The sequence below is a fragment of the Bubalus kerabau genome, chromosome 3, assembly GCF_029407905.1.
Source record: "Bubalus kerabau isolate K-KA32 ecotype Philippines breed swamp buffalo chromosome 3, PCC_UOA_SB_1v2, whole genome shotgun sequence".
In the NCBI taxonomy this organism is placed as follows: Eukaryota; Metazoa; Chordata; class Mammalia; order Artiodactyla; family Bovidae; genus Bubalus; species Bubalus kerabau.
Genome location: NC_073626.1, coordinates 19,266,112 through 19,288,902, shown reverse-complemented (window position 1 = coordinate 19,288,902; position 22,791 = coordinate 19,266,112). Strand labels below are relative to the sequence as shown.

The window sequence follows — 22,791 nt, the reverse complement described above, 5'->3', positions numbered from 1 at the left end:
TTATAAAGGAAGCCCTAATAAAAAGTCATTTTAGCACATATATTTTAATAGATGATTTTTGATTTTACAATGAGTTTTAGAATCTACCATTACCTCTTCTTTTATTCCCCAAATATCCTTTTGCCTGTTTGGTTTTTTTTGCAAATGAATTTTGTTAAGTACTTTAAAGCCATCTGTTGAGTTTTAGTACATTTTTTGTTTCTTTGTTAACAGTACTATTATCTTTAATGTCTATTGTCTTTTCAGATTATACAAGGTTTCCCTCCCCTGGTATTTGTATCTCCTGTTCTCTCCCCAGTAGAGTTTTCTTATTGTATTTTAATAGATTCTCATCACATTTTGAGTCTTTTTGCATATTTTAATGCTTCTGGCCATGCCTAGGAATGGGATCTCTCTAATTAGTGCTCTATCTGTGTATTTGTCTGCTTTATACAGAGATGCTGTTGCTTCAAAGAACTTTGCTGATCGTCACCAGCCTGGTTGTAGTAACCCTTGTGCTGATATTTCTTTCACTAATTTGATGTGTCTAATGATGAGGAAACATCTTGTGTATTCTCTTCACTGTCTCCTTAATAATCTGATTCTTAGAACATTATTAAAAGAGCGATTTGACTTCTTTCTTTTTTTTTTTTTTTTGGCTTGTTTTCCCTCCTATTTATTGGTCTACCCTTTGGAGCATCACAGAATCTGTTCACTCGCCATTCCACATGAATGCCCGTCCTGTGTTTAACAACTAGTGCTGGATCATGTTTCCCTTAATTCTGCTTGATCGCCTATTAGGAAATCATTTTATACTGTAATTGTAAGGCATTATCTCTGTTGCCAGTAAATTCCTGGGTAATCTTCTGTGTAGATTAGCACAGGTTTTTTCTGGGACTAGTTTTACTTTATCCTCTTTCAATGGAGAAATTCAGACCATAGATTACCTTACTCAAACACTGCGAAGTTTTTACCTTCCTGGCCTGGCATCTAATCATGTCTGGGCTTCCTCCACCACCTTCCTTCCTTGGTTTGTTGGTGAAGATCTGAGGCCTTGAGAGCCCTTTGTAGATGCAAGAGCAGCGGGTTGAAGCTTCCTCCACAGGTACTTTCTGAGCTGCTTAATCTTCAAGTCCACTCTCCAGGCTCAGGCAGGTCCAGGGTGAAGGAGTGTGACTCATGAAGAGTTTATCAACTGCCTTGGCAAAGGCAGTGTTAAAAGTGAAAACGATCAGGAGAAGCAACCTTGACTCTTTTTCATTCTTTGTGTTCCTTACCCATTGAAACTTAGAGACTTGCTTTGGAGAAACTGGAAACTAACTTCTGACTGATGAACCACAGAATTTCAGCTAATTCAACCAGAATATTCTATATACCTGTTGTGGATGACACATATCTGTCTTACCTCTCTCAGATTCTTAGTGGGAACTTCAAATAATATGAAAATAGTATGTAAAACTGCCTTGTGAATAAAAGGACTATTATCAATGGCTGTTGTATTGTGATGGTGATGATGAATATTACAAACCATTTTTCTTATTATTAATAGGATAGATTATTAACCTTCTTTCTACCTTCTATTCTACCATCTTTCCATTTTATTCCTTTTCTTTCATAGGGAATAAATGAATAATTATTTACCTAATTCCAGAAAGTTGAATTCTAAAGGAGAACTCTTTTTTTTTTAAACAAAGCATAGCTGATTTATAATATTGTGTTAGTTTTAGGTATACAGCAAAGTGATTTGAATCTTTTCTTCCAATTCTTTTCCCACTATAGTTTGTTACAAGATATTGAAGATAGTTCCCTGTTCTATATAGTAAATCTTTGTTGTGTAAAGAACTCTTAGACCAGCTAATTATAGACATGTTGATAAATATTAATAGAATTGAGGGCTTGAACAGTCTCAGAATTGATGAACAGTTTGCCAGTTTCAGAAGTTTGGTAGTCATCACCTGTCTTTAGAATTTGGCATAAAGCAGATTCATGGTCGTTGACACACAAAACCTCTAGTATCTGAATTTAAACATCGCTGAGCACTGACTGGATTTTCCCCTACAGTGCGTGGCAGATGGTGTCTGCAGTCTTCCTGGCCTTTCCTCGTGCATGCTCTCTAAAGGTGATGATTTAATTTTTAGAGCACAAGACAAAGCATTTATTTAGAAAGCAGTGTTGACCCCATTAGTAAGAATTAAATTTAGGGAGAAACAAAAATGCTGAGCCAACTGAAAGCTAAGCTATTCCCATAATTAGGGAGACTATTTAAAGCTCCAAGATGTACACTCAAGGTTTCACCTTCTGAAACATTTTCCCTTAATGTAGGAATAGTATCTCCAGGAATACCAGTGTCTGGTGTTATTTATAATATGAGGACCCTGAGACAGTGTGTCCATTTCCAGAAGTTCAGAAAAGATGGTTTACTCTAGGAATCAGTACCTAAGTAAATATAACTTCTCTTTACCTTTTCTTTCTCCTCACATACAGCCTTTCACTATCCACCCGTCCTTTGAATTGTTCTCTTGACTGTTTTATCCAGTTACTTCCAGGAAATCACCATGTTCTTCTCTAGTGTCACTTTGACTCCGTGAGTGCAAGATGCTCAGATGGTAGCCCAGGGCCTGCAGTCACCCCTGTGGATAAAGACTGCCTCAGCAAAGACAGCTTTTGTCACAGTAGTGACTGATAAAGCTTGGAGGCTCAGATGGTATAAGAATAATATGACAAAGAGAGCACCTCCAGCAGCTCCCAGGGGCTAAGTCGAAATAGCAAAATACAGCTTATCTTGTTTGAGTTCACTGGCTCTGAAAAGCAAGAGTTTACCAGCCTACTTTTGCTAGCCAGTTAACTGCAAACAGGACCAGCTATAAACACAGCCTGTTCCTGAATAGCCCAGATGCTGTCCAGAAGATCCGTTGAGGTCTTCGAAATGAGGCCCCATTTGAGCTGTTTTCATTTCCCTCAGGCAGACATGCTAGAGCTTGTTTTCTTTCTGAGCCTGTAGAAGCATTTCACTGTACCATTATTGATAAAGGCCACATATCAGAAACAGCCAATCATCCAGCAATGGGGAAATGGCAGCCCACTCCAGTATTCTTGCCTGAAGAATTCCATGGACAGAGGAGCCTGGTGGGCTACAGCCCATGGGGGTCCCAAAGAATTGGACAGGACTGAGCAACTAACACTTTCACTTTCACAAGGAAATGGTGAAGTCAGTTATAATAATCACCTCCATGGGATATTGCAAAATAACAGAAAAGAATAATGAATAAGAAAGTAGCAATGAAGGATAATGAGGGATAGAATGTGAAATGAAAATGAGAGCTATATTTCACTAAGAGAATAGCTTTGGTGAAGTATATGTATATATAATAAATGGAAGGAGAGCCTGGAAAGAGAAAATAGCCATTCATTAGTATGATTTGATTGTAATGTTTTTAGTGTACATTTTGGTCATTGTAGTTAAAAAACGAGTTATTTCATTCACTCAGCCTCCATCCGGGCAGTGTGGCAGAGGATGGAGACACAGACAACAATGTAATAAAAGCCAGTTCTCCTGGGTTTTTGTAATATATCATTTTAAAAAACAAACTTTTCCCTTTGATCAGAAATGTTAACCCAGAAAAATGGCAGCCGCAGAGGAACAGCAGTTTCATCACGAAGTTGATCTTTCATAGCTCCTTCTGGCTTTTCATTTCAAAAACTAGCAGCAGCCATAATAAACCATCACCATGCAATGTCTGTCGGAGAAGGCAGTAGCACCCCACTCCAATACTCTTGCCTGGAAAATCCCATGGACGGAGGAGCCTGGAGGGCTGCAGTCCATGGGGTCGCTGAGGGTCGGACACGTCTGAGTGACTTCACTTTCACTTTTCACTTTCATGCATTGGAGAAGGAAATGGCAACCCACTCCAGTGTTCTTGCCTGGAGAATCCCGGGGATGGGGGAGCCTGGTGGGCTGCCATCTATGGGGTCGCACAGAGTCGGACACGACTGAAGTGACTTAGCATGCAATGTCTGTAACTTCTGGCTACAGTGTATCATGGTCTGGATTGGAATACCCTGAAGTCCTTTACCATTCATCCTACCTTGGTTCTGACGTGACTGGTTTCCTTTGGGCAGAGAGGAAAGAGAATCCCCAGTGTGTGAAGACCGGAGTTATTCTTTCTTCTCCCTGTAAAATAGTTGGCTTTTTTTTTTTGTCCACCCTTAAACTTAGAAAATGCTATCTGTTTTAGATACTCTGTGGGGTCAGTAATGGGACAAAGTAGGAACATTTCAGAAAGCCCTTCTGTCGAAAAGAACAAAGGATGGTGGTGTGTGTTGCATTGTGTCCTCCCCAAAAGATAAGGTGAAGTCCCAGCTCCTGGTGCCTGTGAACGTGACATTATTGGAAATGGGGTTTTCACAGATGTACCTGAGCTAAGATGAGACCGTTAATCCAGTATGACTAGTGTCCTAGTTAGCAGAGAGAAATTTGGACACAGAGGCAGCCTGGGAGAGCGTCATTTGACAACAGACGCAGACTGGAGTGATGCAGTTGCACGCCAGGGAATATCAGTGACAGAGGCAAAGAGGGATTTGCCCCAGAGTCTCAGCGGGGCTGTGACCCCTTGATTTCAGACATCTGGCCTCTAGAATTGTGAACGAATAAATTGCTACTGTTTTAAACCACCTAGTTTGCTGTGCTTTATAACAGCATCCCTAGGAAACTAACACAGTTGTGAAAAGCAAGGGTTTTAGTCAGTAAATAACCACTTTGATGATCACCCAATGGGAGCGTAGAAATGGACAAGGCATTATCATTATGGACCTGGTCAGGCTTTTAAGCCCCTCCAGGATGATGATGCTTTAGAACTTTTGTCTGAGTCAAACACAACATATTAAAACAATTTAAAGAAGAGAACTTCCAGGTTAGAAAACAGGAACACGTAAGGTTGCTCAGAAAACTTTTTTGCACTGAAAGCCAACGACTTTAAAACTGGGAAAACTTCCCTCCAGTCTAGGTGGGTAGGGACTCCCCAAGTAGCCATGGGGAGGAGAGGTCTGCTCTTGAGGTACATGGCTTGGGAATGGTATATGTTTCCTTCCAGGACAGTCTTCACATTCTCTTGGTTCTGCTTTTTTCATAGGCCCTCTGCTGCCACTGACACCCTATGAGGACCAGTCTCTCTTTTTTTTTAGAGATTAAAAAAAAATTACATATTTATTTATTTTGGGCTCCACTGATTTTTGTTGCTGTGCACAGGCTTCTCATTGCATGGCTCTCGTGTGGACACAGGCCCTAGCTGCACAGGCTTTAGTCATTGCAGCGTGTGGGCTCAGTAGTTGTGGCCCAGGGGCCCAGCCGCTCCTTGGCATATGGAATCCTCCTGGATCAGGAGTTGAACCTGGTCTCCTGCATTGGCAGGCGGATTCTTCTCCAGTGCACCACCAGGGAAGTCCCAGATCTCTCTTTGTTTAGAGAGAAGATTCCTGGCATAAGCTTGAGATCTGGCTTTCACAGAGGTTGTACATTGGCCCATCTTGTCTTGGCTTTCATGGGCTCAGGGCTTAGGGCTCCTCCAGTGCCCCCTGAAAGTCCTGTGCTTCCCCAGTTTCTAGAGAATGGGTTTCCTTTATCTCCTCGGTTCCAAGCCACCTGCTTCCTATCTTCCAGGAATTCTTTGAAGTTTCTGGTCTATTAGTAATTCTCATTCTTATTTTTCCAATGTTATGGTTTTATGGTTTCTTTTCTCCCATGTGTTCATATGTCCTGCCGCCTTTCCCCTTTATTTTCATTTTTCAGTAGAAATGTAGGAAAGAGGGGAAATAGATGTTATCTATCCAGTCTGCAATTTGGAACTAGAACGTTTTCTTTTTCTTCTCAGTTATTAGTGAAGCTGATTTCAAAACTCCCAAGTCCTATTAATCCTGTTAATGAAACTCATCCTTTTAATGAAGCCAGTTCCCCCCAGGAAGATTCATGTGAATATATTTGCTGTGTGGGCTGGGTCTCTTGATATAATGGTGACCCTTATCTCCAGGATCTGCCTCTTTGGAGAGCTCAAACAGCAAGGGTGGAACAGTCCTTCTCTAAGGAACACCTGGGGACTTGGCCTAGTACTACAGCATCTGGCTTGTCTCAAGCTGCTTTGAGAACAAAATGGGTGTGTTAAGAAGCTGTGATTAGAACTACAAGACAGACACCTATCCTCCAGCTATCTCCCATACCCTTCTGTCAAAAATACCTAAAAGAGCCTTTGGTCACCAGGAATCTCCTGTGACATCCTCATAAAGAAAAAGACCTTAAGGTTTAATCAAGTAATAACAGCTAATACCTTTGCCTGGAAGCTTGGGTTTATAGAGACCTGCAGGGAGGGGATGGATGGAGGGGAAGGGGAGACCCTGACCAAGACTCCCTAAAAGGGGTGGTGGTGGTGGTTTAGTCGCTCAGTCGTGTCTGACTCTTGCGACCCCATGGACTAAAGCCCTCCAGGTTCCTCTGTCCGTGGGATTCTCCAGGCAAGAATACTGGAGTGGGTTTCCATTTCCTTCTGCAGGGCATCTTCCCAACCCAGGAATCTAAGCCGGGTCTCCTGCATTGCAGCAGATTCTTTACCGACTGAGCTACAAGGGAAGCCACCCCCCACCCCCCCAAAGGGGAGATAGGCATAATTGTGTGCTTCTCAGTTCAGTGTACCTACACTCACTGGCTGATCTCTTGTTACTTCCGTTTCTTGCTTTGAAATGAAATACTAAAGAAAATTGGCAGCAGGAAGATGAGTGCTGTGCATGCACAGGCCCAGTGGGTAGGGCTAGGTTTAGGGCTAGGTTGAGGATACAGAAAGCAAAAATACAGTTATGGATTGTCAGCATTCCCTCCAGGGTAAAAACTGCACAGCCCCTCATATTTGGAATCTTCCAAGCTGAGATTACAACCAAGCTCTGAATTGCTGCAGCCTGCCTTACCAAAATGCCTTTTTAAAAGTTTCTGAAGTAGAATTACATAGTTTTGCACAACCTCATGTCAAGCTCATGAAGCCTGACTCTCCTACTCTTCTCCAATGTTGTTAAAATATATTAAAAATAAATTTCTAATTCCCCCCCCAGTGGTATATTATTAATGGAGGAGATACAAAACTGGGTTTTACATCAGTTCATCTGGTAGTGGTAGAATTGGTAGTGATCGGAATCCACTTAATGGTCGATGTTGTCAGTTAGTCCTTTCATCCCCCAGAGCTCTGTTTGGTTTGCTCTGGCTGAAGTAGCCAGGGAGCTGCTGCCATGGGATTTGCACTCCCATTGACAGCAAAATGTGGTGCTCTCCGAATCAGAAGGCGTTATTTTAAGTTTCTCCCCCTTGCACATCAAGGCCTCCCCACGGGTCCGCCTGACTCGGGGAGAGCAGTTGTTGATGGGCCCCTTTGGAGACCGGCCAGTCCCTGCACTCTGTGCTCAGCTTTACCACTCAGGCAGTTCTCCCCACTCTTCTCTTTCCTTTCTGTTTATACTTCTCCCCCCTCAGTGCTATTAACCAGTCTTGCGGCTTTTAAACCCACTCTGTGGCTCCCCGTTTATACCTCCGGCTCGTCTCTCCTCTGAACTCCAGACCTGTTGATCCAGTGCCCTAATCAGCACTCCACTTGACGGTCTTGAGTCGCTCCCAATTTCAGGTCATTCCATCCCCATTCTTCCGGCTGCTCAGTCATCCTGACCACTTGTCCTCATCTCAGGCCCTCCAACACTTCCAACAGCAAATCCTGCAGTCTCTACCTGCAAAATAATTCAGGTGTTTTGAGACCCAGACCCTCCCTGCTGCCACCTCAGGGCAAGATGCCATCCCCCCACCTGGATAAGTGCTCGGGCTTCTCACTTATCTCTCTGCCCTCTACACTCCCTTTGACGTGGAAGCCATGCTGCACCACTTCCCATCTCAGAGGCAAAACCGGAGATCCTTGTATTGACCTGTGAACTAGTGTGGCCTCCAGTTGCCTCCCTGACCTTTCCTTTAGCCATGTTGACCATCTTGTAGTTTCTGGAATACAAGGCACATTCCCTCCTCAAAGCCGTTGCACTTCAGGTCCCCTCTGCCTAGAACTCTTCTTTCTGTCCACATGTTTCATTGTCTCATCTCTTTAAGACTTGGCTCCAATAAGACCCTTTTTTTTTTTTTTTTTTAACGTTTATTTTCTTAATTGAAGGAAAATTGCTTTACAGAATTGTGTTGGTTTCTGCCAAACATCAACATAGTCAGCCATAGGTATACATACGTCACATAGGGCCTTCTGAGTTCATGAATTCCTCAGTAGTGTCTAATCTGCTCTTTAACTCATCTGTTGAGCTTTTGATACCAGAAGTATCTTAATTACTTTTACCCTTGTGCTTGGTGATTTTTCAAATCTGACAGGGTCTTTTTTTTTTTTTTTGTAGTAATCTTATATCTTACTTTTCGCAAACATTTTAAGTGTCTTATTTTATATTTATAGGTCAGTATTTTATTATTTTAAAATCTCAGGAACCGGATTGTCTTATCTTTCTCTTCTGTTGCCTTTCTTCCTGGAACTCGAAGCTCATGTTTATCTGAGTTCTCCCTGAGGGTTGATGTGAATTCTTCCAGAAAGGATTTGTGATTGCCTCTGCCAGGTATCTGTGGGTATTACCAGCCCAGAACTACTTTAAGGTAACTTCTCCCCTTGGTTTTAATTGAACCAAACTTGTAATGAAAAGTGGAGCCCAGACCTGTGAGGAGCAAACCTGTGGAATGTCAGTTCTCAGGGGAGAATTATTACTTCCCACAGAGCACAGTGGCCAGGGTTTTATTTTTATTTTTTTCTCAGTTCATCCTTTCACCCACAAGGATGCCTCTCTTAAAGGTTCCTGGTTTTCCAAGGCACCTTAGCTCCAACCCCTCATCTTGAATGCACCCAAGGTTCCAACTTCTGTACTGTAGCCATTAGACTCCTGTCTCTATGTTGTAGAAATCAACAGATATCTCAGGCAACTACAACCTCAGCATCAACTTCCAGCTTTCTGTTCATTTTCAGCCTTAGTGTATTTCCCTTATTTCCTTGTGAGTGCAGTTATATATTTGAAAAGTGTCTGTTGTATTTTCCCCCAGAAATCTCAATGTTGTATGTGTTGCCATTTTGCTAGACATAGAAATCTAGACTTTCCCCATGTATTTTCTTTTTAAAATATGCATCTTTCATGAATTGATAATACTGGACCATGAGCCTCATAGTACTAATACATGGGTATTATATATCCATAGGATATACAATTATATTTACCTGTACCCTAATATTGGATATTATTGCTTTTATACAGTAGAAGAAAACCCAATTAGGTTTTTTTTTTTTTTAATGGAGAAACTCATAAGGCAATATAGAATAGTGGCAAAAACATATTCTGTGGTGTCTGACACACTTGGATTGGGTTCCAGTTCTTGGGCATTTTAGTTTTTCTGAGCCTTGATTTCATTGGATGATAATATGCAATTGGAGGGATTTCAGAGGATTAAAATGAGTGCCAGGGACAGTATGAAATAAATGGGAATTTTTACAGAGGTTAATTGTACTTGATACAATGTTTACTTGTGATAATAATCTAGTCTTGGAACACGTCCTGAGAGGAGGGAACAGTGACTTCAGCTTGGAGGTTATGTTCAGGAAGCTGAGGAAGGCTTCTTTTTTATTTTATTATTTTTATTTTTATTTTTTACTTTACAATATTGTATTGGTTTTGCCATACATTGACTTGAATCCACCCCATGAGTGTACATGTGTTACCCATCCTGAACCCTCCTCCCACCTCCCTCCCCATCCCATCCCTCTGGGTCATCCCAGTGCACCAGCCCCAAGCACCCTGTATCATGCATCGAACCTGGACTGGCGATTTATTTCACATATGATATTATACATGTTTCAATGCCATTCTCCCAAATCATCCCACCCTCTCCCTCTCCCACAGAGTCCAAAAGACTGTTCTATACATCTGTGTCTCTTTTGCTGTCTCGCATACAGGGTTATCGTTACCATCTTTCTAAATTCCATATATATGCGTTAGTATACTGTATTGGTGTTTTTCTTTCTGGCATACTTCACTCTGTATAATAGGTTCCAGTTTCATCCACCTTATTAGAACTGATTCAAATGTATTCTTTTTAATGGCTGAGTAATATTCCATTGTGTATATGTACCACAGCTTTCTTATCCATTTGTCTGCTGATGGACATCTAGATTGCTTCCATGTCCTGGCTATTATAAACAGTGCTGCGATGAACGTTGGGGTACACGTGTCTCTTTCAATTCTGGTTTTGAGGAAGGCTTCTTTGAAGAACTGATTTTTGAACTGGATATAGGCAGGGTAGAGGAGGTTGTGGACGTTGGAAAGAAGACTGGGAAGAGCGGGACATGGAGGGTCTTGTGATGAGTTTGCTCTCCTCTCCCAGGGTGTCTATCCTGGCATATTTCAGGAGTTTGTAACACTGGCTCCAGTCAGCATTTGAACCAGTCTATGTATTGGGTTGGCCAAAAAGTTTGTTCGAGTTTTTCCATACCATCTTATGGAAAAACCCAAGCAAACTCTGGCCTACCCAATAGCATGCACGTAATCACCATCATCCTAGGAGACCTGCCATGGGCCAGGAGGTGGTTCCTACTTGGTTGAACTGAGTTCATTGGTCACAGCTACTACAGTGAGTTTTTCTAAGATCAAAAGTGAACTGCAGTGAAATGGAAAGAGAAATATATGAATAATATATTTCCTGCTATTCTCCACAGGATCGTTCTGGGAAAGCCTTACCAAAAAACAAGGCAGTTAGGAAGCAAATGTCAGATATGTCGGATTTTGGCTGTCACATACAGGATTTCTTTCTTTCTCTTTTTCATACACTCAGCTCCAGCTGAGATGAAATCTGTCAGCTGACTTTGAAAAGTAACTTGTCACAGAGAACCATGGTAATTCTATCTCTCGAAATAGAGATTACTGAGTTTAAAAGTTGCAAATTAAAATATGAATACAGCCCCAATTTCAGTGACTTGTTTTCTAGGTCTTCCCCTCACTTTGGTTTGTTTCCCTGAAAGTGAAGTGTTAGTCACTCAGTCATGTCCGACTCTTTATGATCCCATGGACTGTAGCCCACCAGGCTCCTCTGTCCATGCCTGAATTTTCCAGGCAAGAATACTGAAGTGGGTTGCCATTTCCTTTGCCAGGGCATCTTTCTAACCCAGGGATCGAACCTGGGTCTTTTGCATTGCAGGTAGATTCTTAACCATCTGAGCCACCCAGGGAAGCCTCTTTGCCTGAAATGATGGTAACTCCTTGTGGTCTTAACAAGTTGTTCATGCTTACCTTAAATGATTTCACAGATCCATGGGGAGTCAGCATACTGTCTGAATCTGGGTCAGACAGTTTCTTCTAAGGTGAAGTATAAATGTCAGCGCTTTCTGTCCATAGTGTTGTATGTATAGACCTTCCGAGCAGAGATGTATACTAGTTGTGGTTCTAAGTAGCTGCCCAGGAAAGCCCAGGCATTTTCTCATAGACTGAGCTGCCTGACAAAACACAGTACAGACATGTCCCAAATATTGCATAATAAAAATGATTTGTTATTTATCTGAAATTCACATTCGATTGGAAATCCTGTGTCTGTTTTCGCTAAATCTGGCTGCCTTTCTCATAGCCCATCCCCCTCTGGGTTACACGCCCAGGTTCCTTTCCTGCATGGAACCTCTTGTGTTATTCTTGATGCTCAGTAGATCTAAGCCTCCAGACCGAGCACAATGGCAAGAATATGAAACTTATTTATTTACGTGTAAAATATTGAAGATATTCACGTGATTCAAGAGGCACAAAAGACTGCTTGTTGAAAAAAACTCTCTCTTCCTGCTCCCTGCCTCATCATCAGGTATCAATAACGGTTTCTTGGTTGTGTTCTTCTAGAGATAGTTAATGCATTTTCAAGCAAGTTCATATTTATGTTTTTCCGCAGCCCATTCTCTTTTCCCACAAATGATGACTACCATTTATACCGTTCTGCAAGTTGCTTCTGTCATGTAATGTTAGGTCTTGGTATATTACCAGCATGTGGAGAGCGTCCCTCTTTCTTCTTCACAAATGCAGAGAATTTTGGGGTATGGGCAGCCTTAATTTGTGTAACTACTTCCCCACTGATGAAAGTTTGGTTGTTTCCAGTCTGTTTGTTAATACTGATATTGCACCCCAGCAATACACTAGTGTGCATATGATTTCATGAGTTGTTATGTATATTCTGTAGAATAATTTCCTGGAAGTGGAGCTGCTGAAATGTGCTTGGTGCCACTTTGCCCTCCATAGAGATTGTGCTGGTTTACATTCCCATTAGTAAGAATGAGAATGTCTGAGTAGCCAAACTCTCATGCACACCGTGAAGTATGAATGTTTTTTCATATATGACAGTCTCATAGATGCAAGAATGGTATCTCTTAGCTTTAATTTGTATTCTTCTCCTTATGAATGAAATTGAGTATCTTTTGTGGTATTTAAAATGCATTTAAATTTCCTTTTCAATGTTGTATCTATTGATGGACTTTTCTATTAGAGGATATTTTTATGTGTTAGGGAAATTATCTTTGTGATGTAAGCTGTAAATATTTTTCTCACTTCAGTTCTGTTCAGTTTAGTTGCTCAGTTGTGTCTGACTCTTTGTGAACCCATGGACTGCAGCACGCCAGGCCTCCCTGTCCACCAGCTCCCAGAGTTTACTCATACTCATGTCCATTGAGTCAGTGATGCCATCCAACCATATCATCCTCTGCTGTCCCCTTCTCCTCCCACCCTCAATCTTTCCCATCATCAGAGTCTTTTCCAAGGAGTCAGTTCTTCGCATCAGGTGGCCAAATATTGGAGTTTCAGCTTCAACATCAGTCCTTCCAATGAATACTCAGAACTGATTTCCTTTACAATGGTCTGGTTGGATCTCCTTGCAGTCCAAGGGACTCTCAAGAGTCTTCTGCAACACCACAGTTCAAAAGCATCAATTCTTTGGTACTCAGCTTTCTTTATAGTCCAACTCTCACATCCATACATCACTACTGGAAAAACCATAGCCTTGACTAGATGGACCTTTGTTGGCAAAGTAATGTCTCTGCTTTTTAAAATGCTGTCTAGGTTGGTCATAACTTTTCTTCCAAGAAGCAAGCGTCTTTTAATTTCATGGCTGCAGTCACCATCTGCAGTGATTTTGGAGTCCCCTAAAATAAAGTCTGTCACCATTTCCACTGTTTCCCCATCTGTCTGCCATGAAGTGATGGGACCAGATGCCATGATCTTAGTTTTCTGACTGTTGAGCTTTAAGCCAACTTTTTCATTCTCCTTTCACTTTCATCAAGAGGCTCTTTAGTTCTTCTTCGCTTTCTGCCATAAGGGTGGTGTCATTTGCATATCTGCGGTTATTGATATTTCTCCCGGCAAACTTGATTCCAGCTTATGCTTCATCCAGCCCAGCGTTTCTCATGTTGTTGACAATTTGACTTTAGAAATGGTATTACTTCCACGAAAAATTTTGTTTATCCATTTTTTTTGTTAGTGGACATGATTTTTTCAGGCTTCCCAGGTGGCACTAGTGGTGAAGAACCTGCCTGCCAGTGCAGGAGATGCAAGAGATGAGTTCCATCCCTGGATTAGGAAGATTCCCTGAAGGAGGAAAATGGCAACCCACTCCAGTATTCTTGCCTGAAAAATCCCATGGGCAAGAGGAGCCTGGTGGGCTATAATCTATGGGGTTGCAATCACAAAGAGCATAGTACATGATTTATTCCTGTTTTCTATAATGATTTCTGAGTTCATTTCATACCTAGGCCTTCCCCACTCAGAGATTACAAATATAATCTCCCATAGTTTCTTTTCATTAAAAAAAAAACAACAGTTTTAAGATACAGTTCACATATCATACAATTCACCTATTTAAGTTGTAGAATTTAGTGGCTTTTAATATATTCACAGACTTGGGCAACCATCACCACAGTATACTTTAGAACTTATGAATTTACTATCTCAAAAAGAAACCCCATATACATTATATGAGAAAATAGAAAAAATATATGTATATATATTGGTCTCTGCCCCATTGAATTGTCCTGGCATCCTTGTCAAAAACCAACCTCACAGTTTCTTATGGTGCCTTTATGGTCTTATTTATACATGAGGAATTTATCTTGGTATGAGATATGAGGTAGGGATACACCTTACTTTTTTTCAAAAGGCTCTCCATTTTTCAGTATCATTTATTTATAATCTACCCCCTCCACTGATTGAGATGGCATTTTTAATCATGTCCTATAATCTTTTAAATATTTGGATTCATTTTTTGAATATCTGTCCTTTCATTGATCTATTTTTGTACCTGTACTGTCCCATTTAAATGATTCTTACTTTATAATATGTTTTGCTGTCTGGTAGGACTAGCTTCCCCTTAGTTCTCTTCTCTTCTTACTGATTCTTCCATGTGATCTGAGGAATCATCTTTGTCTAGTTTTGCATTTGCCCAAATACATTTCTATTTTATTAAAAAAAATTCACTGTTTTTATTAGGAACATAGAAATGTACTTGTCAATTTGGGAAAAATGATCATATTTCTGATATTGTTTTGTCCAAGAATATTTATTCATGTTTTTGTCTATTTATTTAAGCTTTTATTTTGTATTTCTCACCAGAATTTAAAGTTGTCTTAAAATAGGCAAGTATCTTGTAAATTCATTCTTAGGTCTTCATTATTTTTTGTTGTTGTTTGCTATTCTTTTTTATTATATTCCTTTTTGTTGTTTTTGTTGTTGTTTTCTTTCATTTCTTATTCTAACTGGTTGTTGTTAATGGTAAAATTTTAAGAGAAATTGCATGCAACTTAATTTTCTATTTTTTAAAAAATCATTTGCTCCTTGAGGTTTGAAAATAAACATTTTCAAATGTATCTTCTGTGTTCACAGTTGAGATTGAAAAGTTACTTGTTATGCATGCAAGCAATTTTTAAATCGTCTGTCACTTTACCTAGTTTTCACCTAAAGAAACATTTTTATTTAAAATGCATTAAATATTAGCTCTTTTATTTTTTCTTTTACATTTTTTTTGTTTTTTTCTTCTAGTTTTATTGAGATACATTGACATATAGCACTGTATAAGTTAAGTGTACAGCATAATGATTTGAATTTCAGACACCATGAAGTGATGACCACAGTAAATTTCGTAACCATCCATCATTTCATACAGACACACAAGAAAAGGAAAAAAAATGTTTTTCCTTTTGTAATGAGAACCAGTGAACCAGTGAAGTTGCTCAGCCATGTCTGACTCTTTGCGACCCTGTGGACTGTAGCCTACCAGGCTCCTCCATCCATGGGATTCTCCAGGCCAGAGTACTGGAGTGGGTTGCCATTTCCTTCTCCAGGAGATCTTCCCGACCCAGGGATCAAACTCAGGTTTCCCGCATTACAGGCAAACGCTTTACCATTTGAGCCACCAGGGAAGCCCTTGTAATAAGAAGTCTTATGATTTGCTCTCTTAACAGCTTTCACATGTAATATACAGCAGGGTAAATTATATTAATCACGTGTACATTATGTCCCAAGAACTTAAGATATTTCTTATAACTGGAAGTTTATACCTTTTGACCACCTTCAAGCAGTTGCCCCTCCCCAACCCCTGCCTCTGGTAACCATAGATCTGACCTTTTTTCCTATGCCTTTGGTTTTTGAAGTATTATTAACCTCCAGTACTATTTTAAATGTGGTGTACAACATAGTGATTGATGTATCTATACATTACAGCATGATTCCAAACATTAGCTTTTTTAAAACCTAAAATTGTTAATGTTGGTAGATGAGAAATTAGTAAACTTGAAGTCAAAATATAGTCAAGCTGTGTTTTATGATTGATGATCTTTCCTCAAGAAGTTTATAGTTTATTAGAGAGAAAATATACATGAAAAATTAATTAATCCTATAAGGAAGTGTATGCTGCCTCATATAAATGGTTTCAGATTTCATGGGCATATCTGCCACTTTAAAAATGATTAAGTTATTGGACTTCCCTGGTGGTCCAGTGGTTAAGACTCCATGCTTCCAGTTGCAGGGGCTGCAGGTTGAAAGTTTGTTGTTGAATCACGCAAACACACCGGGATTCTTGGCCCCCGGAGGAGATGAATTCAGTCCGGGGCCAGAGACGAGGCTTGATCGCTCAGAGCTTTTGTGTAATAAAGTTTTATTAAAGTATAAAGGAGATAGAGAAAGCTTCTGACATAGGCATCAGAAGGGGGCAGAAAGAGCACCCCCCTGCTAGTCTTCAGCTGGATGTTATATAGTCACTAGCAGTCTGTTAATGAAAGAAAGGAGTGTCTTAAAATTAAGAATGGTACTAGGCCCCTCACCCATAAGATGCATTTTGGGATAATCTTGGCACCAAATGATTTATCCTGGGCCATAAAATGATTAACTTGAATCTTGAAGAAGGGCAGACCACCATACAAATAGTTTCATTTACATAGATTAGGGGAACAATATCTGAGTATAACATACTGGTTTGTCAAGTAGGAACAGACCTGAAGACAGAGTTTGAGGGTAAATGCATAGTACATTAGCATAGCTTAAGACAAACATTTCCATAAGAAAAAGGCATTGGTTAATTTCAGGTGAAACCAGGTGTCATTATGGCAACACAGTATTTTAAGAGAAACCTCCTTTTAAATTTGTATAGAGAAGGAAAAAAATATCGCTTGTTTCCTCCTGCCGCTTAAGAGATAAAAATGTCTGACACTTGCAGGCTATTTCCTCCGTTTGGAGACCCCTGGCCTTCCTGCCTGTTACCCTCTCAAGGTTTGACCCCTGGTCATGGAACTAAGATCTCATATGCCATGCAGTGTGGCCAAAAAAAAATTTTTTTTTTTTTAATTACTATATAAAGGTTTGGCCTTTTATAGTATTTGAAATCTCCATGAAGCAACTGGGCTTACCTGAACCTAAGTATTTTACAATCCATAAGCTGAAAAAAAAAGTAATCCATAAGTAATGTCACTTATAGATTAAAATGGCGCCTGGTGCCATATAATGGAAAGTGCAATATAAGCAGTGGCTTAAATGAGGTAAAAGTTTATTTCCTCCTCAGAAAAACTCACAGGTTGGCAGTTGAGGATCAATACATCAGCTCTATATCATCAGGGACCTTTGATCTTTCTAGACCTGGCTCGCCTCCTCAGGGCCTCTATGTGGATGTAGACGGCTGCTGGGGCGTTAGCCCTCAGGTCCTCTTCCAGCTATCAGGAAAAAAGAGGAGGAGGGCAAAAGGAGCTTTTTCTGGAAGTCCTCACCAACAATTCCTTTATATTAATATCTCACTGACCAGAGCTTAATCACATGTAACTCCACGGTGCTGCTGGGGGTGTTGGGAAATAGTCTTTTAACTGGATACCCTTTGTGTCCCAAATAATTATCTGAAATTTTGTTACCAGGGAAGAAGGGGAGGACACTTACTGAACAGACAGCAGCAATCTTTGAGCCTCACTCTTCCTGCTTCCTTGACCCTCCTCCCTTCCTTGGCTAGGAGGAGATGTGGTCCACCATTACTTCTTGAATACATTTCTCAGAGCTGTCTCTGATCTCACTCCATTCCTACAGCTCATTCACTCTCTGACCCCATCCCTGAGCTTTAGATCATCTCTGAGTCAGTGATGTCATCACTATCATCCAAAGAGAAAGGACAGTTGGTGTGAGGCTTCTGGGATGGTTATGATTGGCAGGAAGCTCAGAGATGGGGTGACAGTTATGAACAAAATCAGGCCAGAAGCGTCAAGAATCAGAAATAGCCCTTTTACATACATCTTGGTAACTAAAAAAAAAATGCTATGTTACAACAACCAAAGCTTGCTTTATTTTTGAAATTAAAAAAATATACATTTTTTTTAATTTATTTGGCTGTGCTGGGTCTTAGTTACAGTATGTGAACTCTTGATTGCTACATGTGGTATCTAGTTCCCTGACCATGGATTGAACCCAAGCCCTCTGCATTGGGAGTGTAGAGTCTTAGCCACTGGATCACAAGGGAAGTCCCCTAAGCCTTCTTTAAAAATGAAAATACAATTGTATTTTATTAATACAAAGGAAAGATGTATTTAGTGTATTAAAAAATAGAATTTACAGATAAGAGAGGAAGGAAGAAAGGAAGAGACAAGAAATCATCAAAAGGAAGAAATAAAAATTATTCTCACCAGTTTTCACCTTGGAGGGGCATTTCTTTCAGATCTTCACGTATATAAAGTTGATCCATGCAGAGTTTATGTAAGGATCTGTGTATTTGTACTATTTATAGCCTTTTGAACTTGTTAAGCCTTATTTTAAAAGCTATTTTACTGCTCAGATTCAACGCTGCCTTTGATTGAAATTTTTAGGAAGCTAGTGAGGCTTTCTCTGTGAATTCTTTAATGCTTTTCTTTAGTTTAATCAGAACATAAAACCACAGGAAGGCAAGGCAAGCAGCTGAGAGGGCAAGACTCTATCAAGAGAATCCAGCAGTTCAGAGATTGAATAATAAGTAAAAGAGGTCTTCTTCAGTCACCCGAGTAGAATGTTCTTACTTTCTGAAATCATAGAGGAGGACTGGGGCAGCTACAGGGCAGGTTTGAGATCCAGAGTCTCAAGACTGACCCCAAAACTCAGTTTCCTTTTGTGTAAAGTGGGGATAATAAAACCTCCTATCTCAGAGAGAGTAGTTATAGGGATCAAAGGGGAAAATACATGTCAAAATATGATTTAATCCATGAGGTGCTATATATATATATTTAAAGAACAAGATCAGGCCAGAAATATCAAGAATACCTGCAAAACCTGCAAATTGTTAGAGCAGAGAAGACTTGATACCATGAAGTCCATATGCCTTTACATGTTGAGGAAATGGAGATCCATTGTTTGCTTATATTAATGTGCTGAAGGAACCTTATAGACAGTGTTGACAGTCAGTTCAGTTCAGTTGCTTAGTCGTGTTCAACTCTTTGCAACCCCATGGACTGCAGCATGCCAGGCCTCCCTGTCCATCCCCAACTCCTGGAGTTACTCAAACTCATGTCCATTGAGTCAGTGATGCCATCCATCCATCTCATCCTCTTCTCGTCTCGTCCCCTTCTCCTCCTGCCTTCAATCTTTCCCAGCATCAGGGCCTTCCCCAATGAGTCTGTTCTTTGCATCAGGTGGCCAAAGTATTGGAGTTTAAATTTCAGCATCAGTCCTTCCAATGAATATTCAGGACTGATTTCCTTTAGGATGGACTGGTTGGATCTCCTTGCAGTCCAAAGGACTCTCAAGAGTTTTCTCCAACACCACAGTTCAAAAGCATCAGTTCTTCGGTGCTCAGCTTTCTTTATAGTCCAACTCTCACATCCATACATGACCACTGGAAAAACCATAGCCTTGACTAGATGGACCTTTGTTGGCAAAGTAATGTCTCTGCTTTTTAATGTGCTGTCTAGTTGGTCATGACTTTCCTTCCAAGGAGTGAGCGTCTTTTAATTTCATGACTGTAGTCACCATCTGCAGTGATTTTGGAGCTCCCCAAAAATAAAGTCTGCCCCCATTTCCACTGTTTCCCCATCTATTTGCCAAGAAGTGATGGGACCAGATGCCATGATCTTAGTTTTTTGAATGTTGAGTTTTAAGTCAGCTTTTTCACTCTCCTCTTTCACTTTCATCAAGAGGCTCTTTAATTCTTCTTTGCTTTCTGCCATAAGGGTGGTGTCATCTGCATATTTGAGGTTATTGATATTTCTCCTGGCAATCTTGATTCCAACTTGTACTTTATCCAGCTCGGCATTTCACATGATGTACTCTGCATAGAAGTTAAAAAAGCAGGGTGACAGTGTACAGCCTTGATGTGCTCCTTTCCCTTTTTGGAACCAGTCTGTTGTTCCAAGTCCAGTTCTAACTCTTCCTTCCTGATCTGCATACAGATTTCTCAAGAGGCAGGTCAGGTGTTGACAAAAGGAGATGCTTAGTGTTGCTGAAACTCCAGTACTTTGGCCACCTCATGCAAAGAGTTGACTCATTGGAAAAGACTCTGATGCTGGGAGGGATTGAGGGCAAGAGGAGAAGGGGACAACAGAGGGTGAGATGGCTGGATGGCATCACTGACTCGATGGACGTGAGTCTGAGTGAACTCTGGGAGTTGGTGATGGACAGGGAGGCCTGGCGTGCTGCGATTCATGGGGTCGCAAAGAGTCGGACACGACTGAGTGACTGATCTGATCTGATCTGACTGTTGCTGAGCACTATAAGTTGGCTCTAAGATAATTGCTTTCCAGAGCTTTCCACATAGGATATGGTTTTCAAGGAACATTGCACAAGGGCATCTGCCAGAGGAGTTGGAAATTTGGCCCATGGCCCGTTTACCAGGCTGTGTGCCTTTGGAGCAATGTCTGCCCAGAGATTCACCTTTTATTAATTTGGCTGAAGTTATCCTATGGTAGTCAGGGGCCTGGTCTTGATCCATGGGGTTCTCAGCCAACCGCCCCTGGCTGATAGCAACTCTGCTCTTCTGGGCAGTGTCTTGCCAGGAGGCTGAATGCCATCGCTGGAGGACCAGTTGCTCTCCTGCCTTTTAGGGCATGGTCAATCACTGCAGGCGGGATATGGCCAATCTTTTCTTCTACCCACTTCCCATCCCAAACCACATTTTCATTGCTTCAGAGAAAGAAAGTTATTTGTGGCAGACAGTTTGCACCAGCAGGCAGCCTTCCTCTGGGTTTTTAGGCCTGAAGCTTACGGGACTCTGAATGTTCATGTTCTCTGCTTCACCTTATGGAAGCTCGTGTTCTGATGACCTCTGCTATCCTGACACAGAAACAACCTCCTGAATATAGCCACGGCCACCTTCACTGTGGTTCCTTTCCAGTCTTTTGATGTGACTCAACTCAGTAACACGGGGGCCAGGGAGGCCCCCGACTCTCAGTGGGCACTGGCCAGTGATGCTTGTAGGCCGTGCAGCAACCTGTTCCAAGTGGTCAGTGACAGAGCCATCACTGCAGTTCAGTGGAAGGCCTTCCTGTGGTTTGAATCGTTTCTCGAGAAAGACTCAAAGCAAGGTCCAGTGGTTCCCCAACCCTTCTTCCATAGGATCCCGGGTTTGACTGTGTTGACAGCCTCCTTGTCCTTTCTGGTTTCCTCTCTGGCTCAGTGGTGAAGAATCTGCATGCCAATGCCGAAGATGCAGGAGACGCGGTTCGCCGCCTGGGTCAGGAAGAGTTCCTGGAGAAGGAAGTGACTACCCACTCCAGTATTCTTGCCTGCAAAATTCCATGGACAGGAGAGCCTGGTGGGCTGCAGTCCATGGGGTTGCAGAGTCGGACACAACTGAGTGACTGAGCACCCACTGATAAAGCTAATTTACATATCAGGACGTACGAAAAGGCAGCTGCCTCAGTGGCCCGGTCCACATCCCAAATCTAAACCACAGTCCGCCTGTACATATGGGAGATGCTTGTCAAGGAACCCTCACACACACCGGTTGTAAGCCTCCATCTCAATTTGCTTCCTTGGTGGCTCAGACGGTAAAGAATCCACCTGCAATGCGGGAGATGTGGGTTCGATCCCAGGGTTGGGAAGATCCCCTGGAGGAGGGCATGGCAACCCACTCCAGTATTCTTGCCTGGAGAATCCCATGGACAGAGATCCTGGTAGGCTACAGTCCATGGAGTCGTAAAGAGTCGGACATGACTGAGCAACTAAGCACAGCTCAGCTTAGTTTGCTCAAGCACCTCACCCTAGAAAATAGGACCTGCTCGCCTTGTAAGGAAATCTCTGACCTCCTAGTTTGTCGTGCCCTTTTTCAGCAATGCTGCTTCTGATGTTCAATAAAACTCATTCTTGCCCTAAATCTAAGAGTGGTCCACTGCTTAGATGCCCTCTACTCCCTCAGTCCTTGGATTGTGTCCCACTCTTTGTCATCCCTGTTCCCCTTGTAAGTTTCTAAATGAGATGCTTCTGGAAGGAGGATGGGAAGAGGAAAAGTAAGCTGTCTTTTTCTCTCCCCAAAGCCCGAGTGTAAGTGTGCTTGGGGAGGGAACGAGGGATGGGTGGGAGAGAGTGGTGTGAACTTGAACTGAACTCTAGCTGACCATAGCGTATCAATTTGCAGCTCACGGGAAGGCTTTGGCACACTCATTAGGAAGCCCTTATCTAGCTGTGCTTGTTCCTGGGGGCCTTGTTACATTAACAAGCACTTGGAGTCCAGACCTTCCTTGTACTGGTTCTTCTTCACCCTTGAGCAAATCAGTGAACTTTTGTGAACCTCAGTTTCATCATCTTCATATTATCTAAAGCACTGATAATAATGCCACCTGGGTTATTGTGAAGATCATATTGAATAAAGTGCCAGGCAAAAATAAGATGCTCATATTGCTCTAGATCATTGAATCTAAGATGCTAGCAATTAGGAGATGCATCATTATTTTAAATACCACAAAGGAAGAAAAAAAATCCTGTCAATTATACCATAGCACATCCCTTTCTTATCCTGTAAACTGTTTCTACACACTGAAGGAGATTTTGGGGAGGTTGCTTCAGGCAGATTTTTCTCCTGAGTCATTCTTGGGCATATACAAAAAGGAAATATATGTGAACACACATTAAGATATTTTAAAATTTCCTGACAGTCTTAGCGCATTGCTGCTGAGTCACTTGTGAAGGCATTTAGTGAGCTGTGTTTTTTCTGTACAATCTTGCCTCTGTGTTGTCGTGTGCATTGGGGGTGTAGCATTTCTGAAAGAGGGCTTTGCATTGCTTTCTTTCAAGCCTCTGAGCCCAGTTCTCTCTTATTTCCTA

General features: G+C 41.4%; 1 protein-coding gene across 1 annotated transcript in view; it reads left to right on the top strand.

The window, feature by feature from the left end:
• KIAA0319 (KIAA0319 ortholog) overlaps positions 1–22,791 on the top strand; it is a 72,682-nt gene that overhangs the window by 6,000 nt on the left and 43,891 nt on the right. The window lies entirely within an intron of this gene.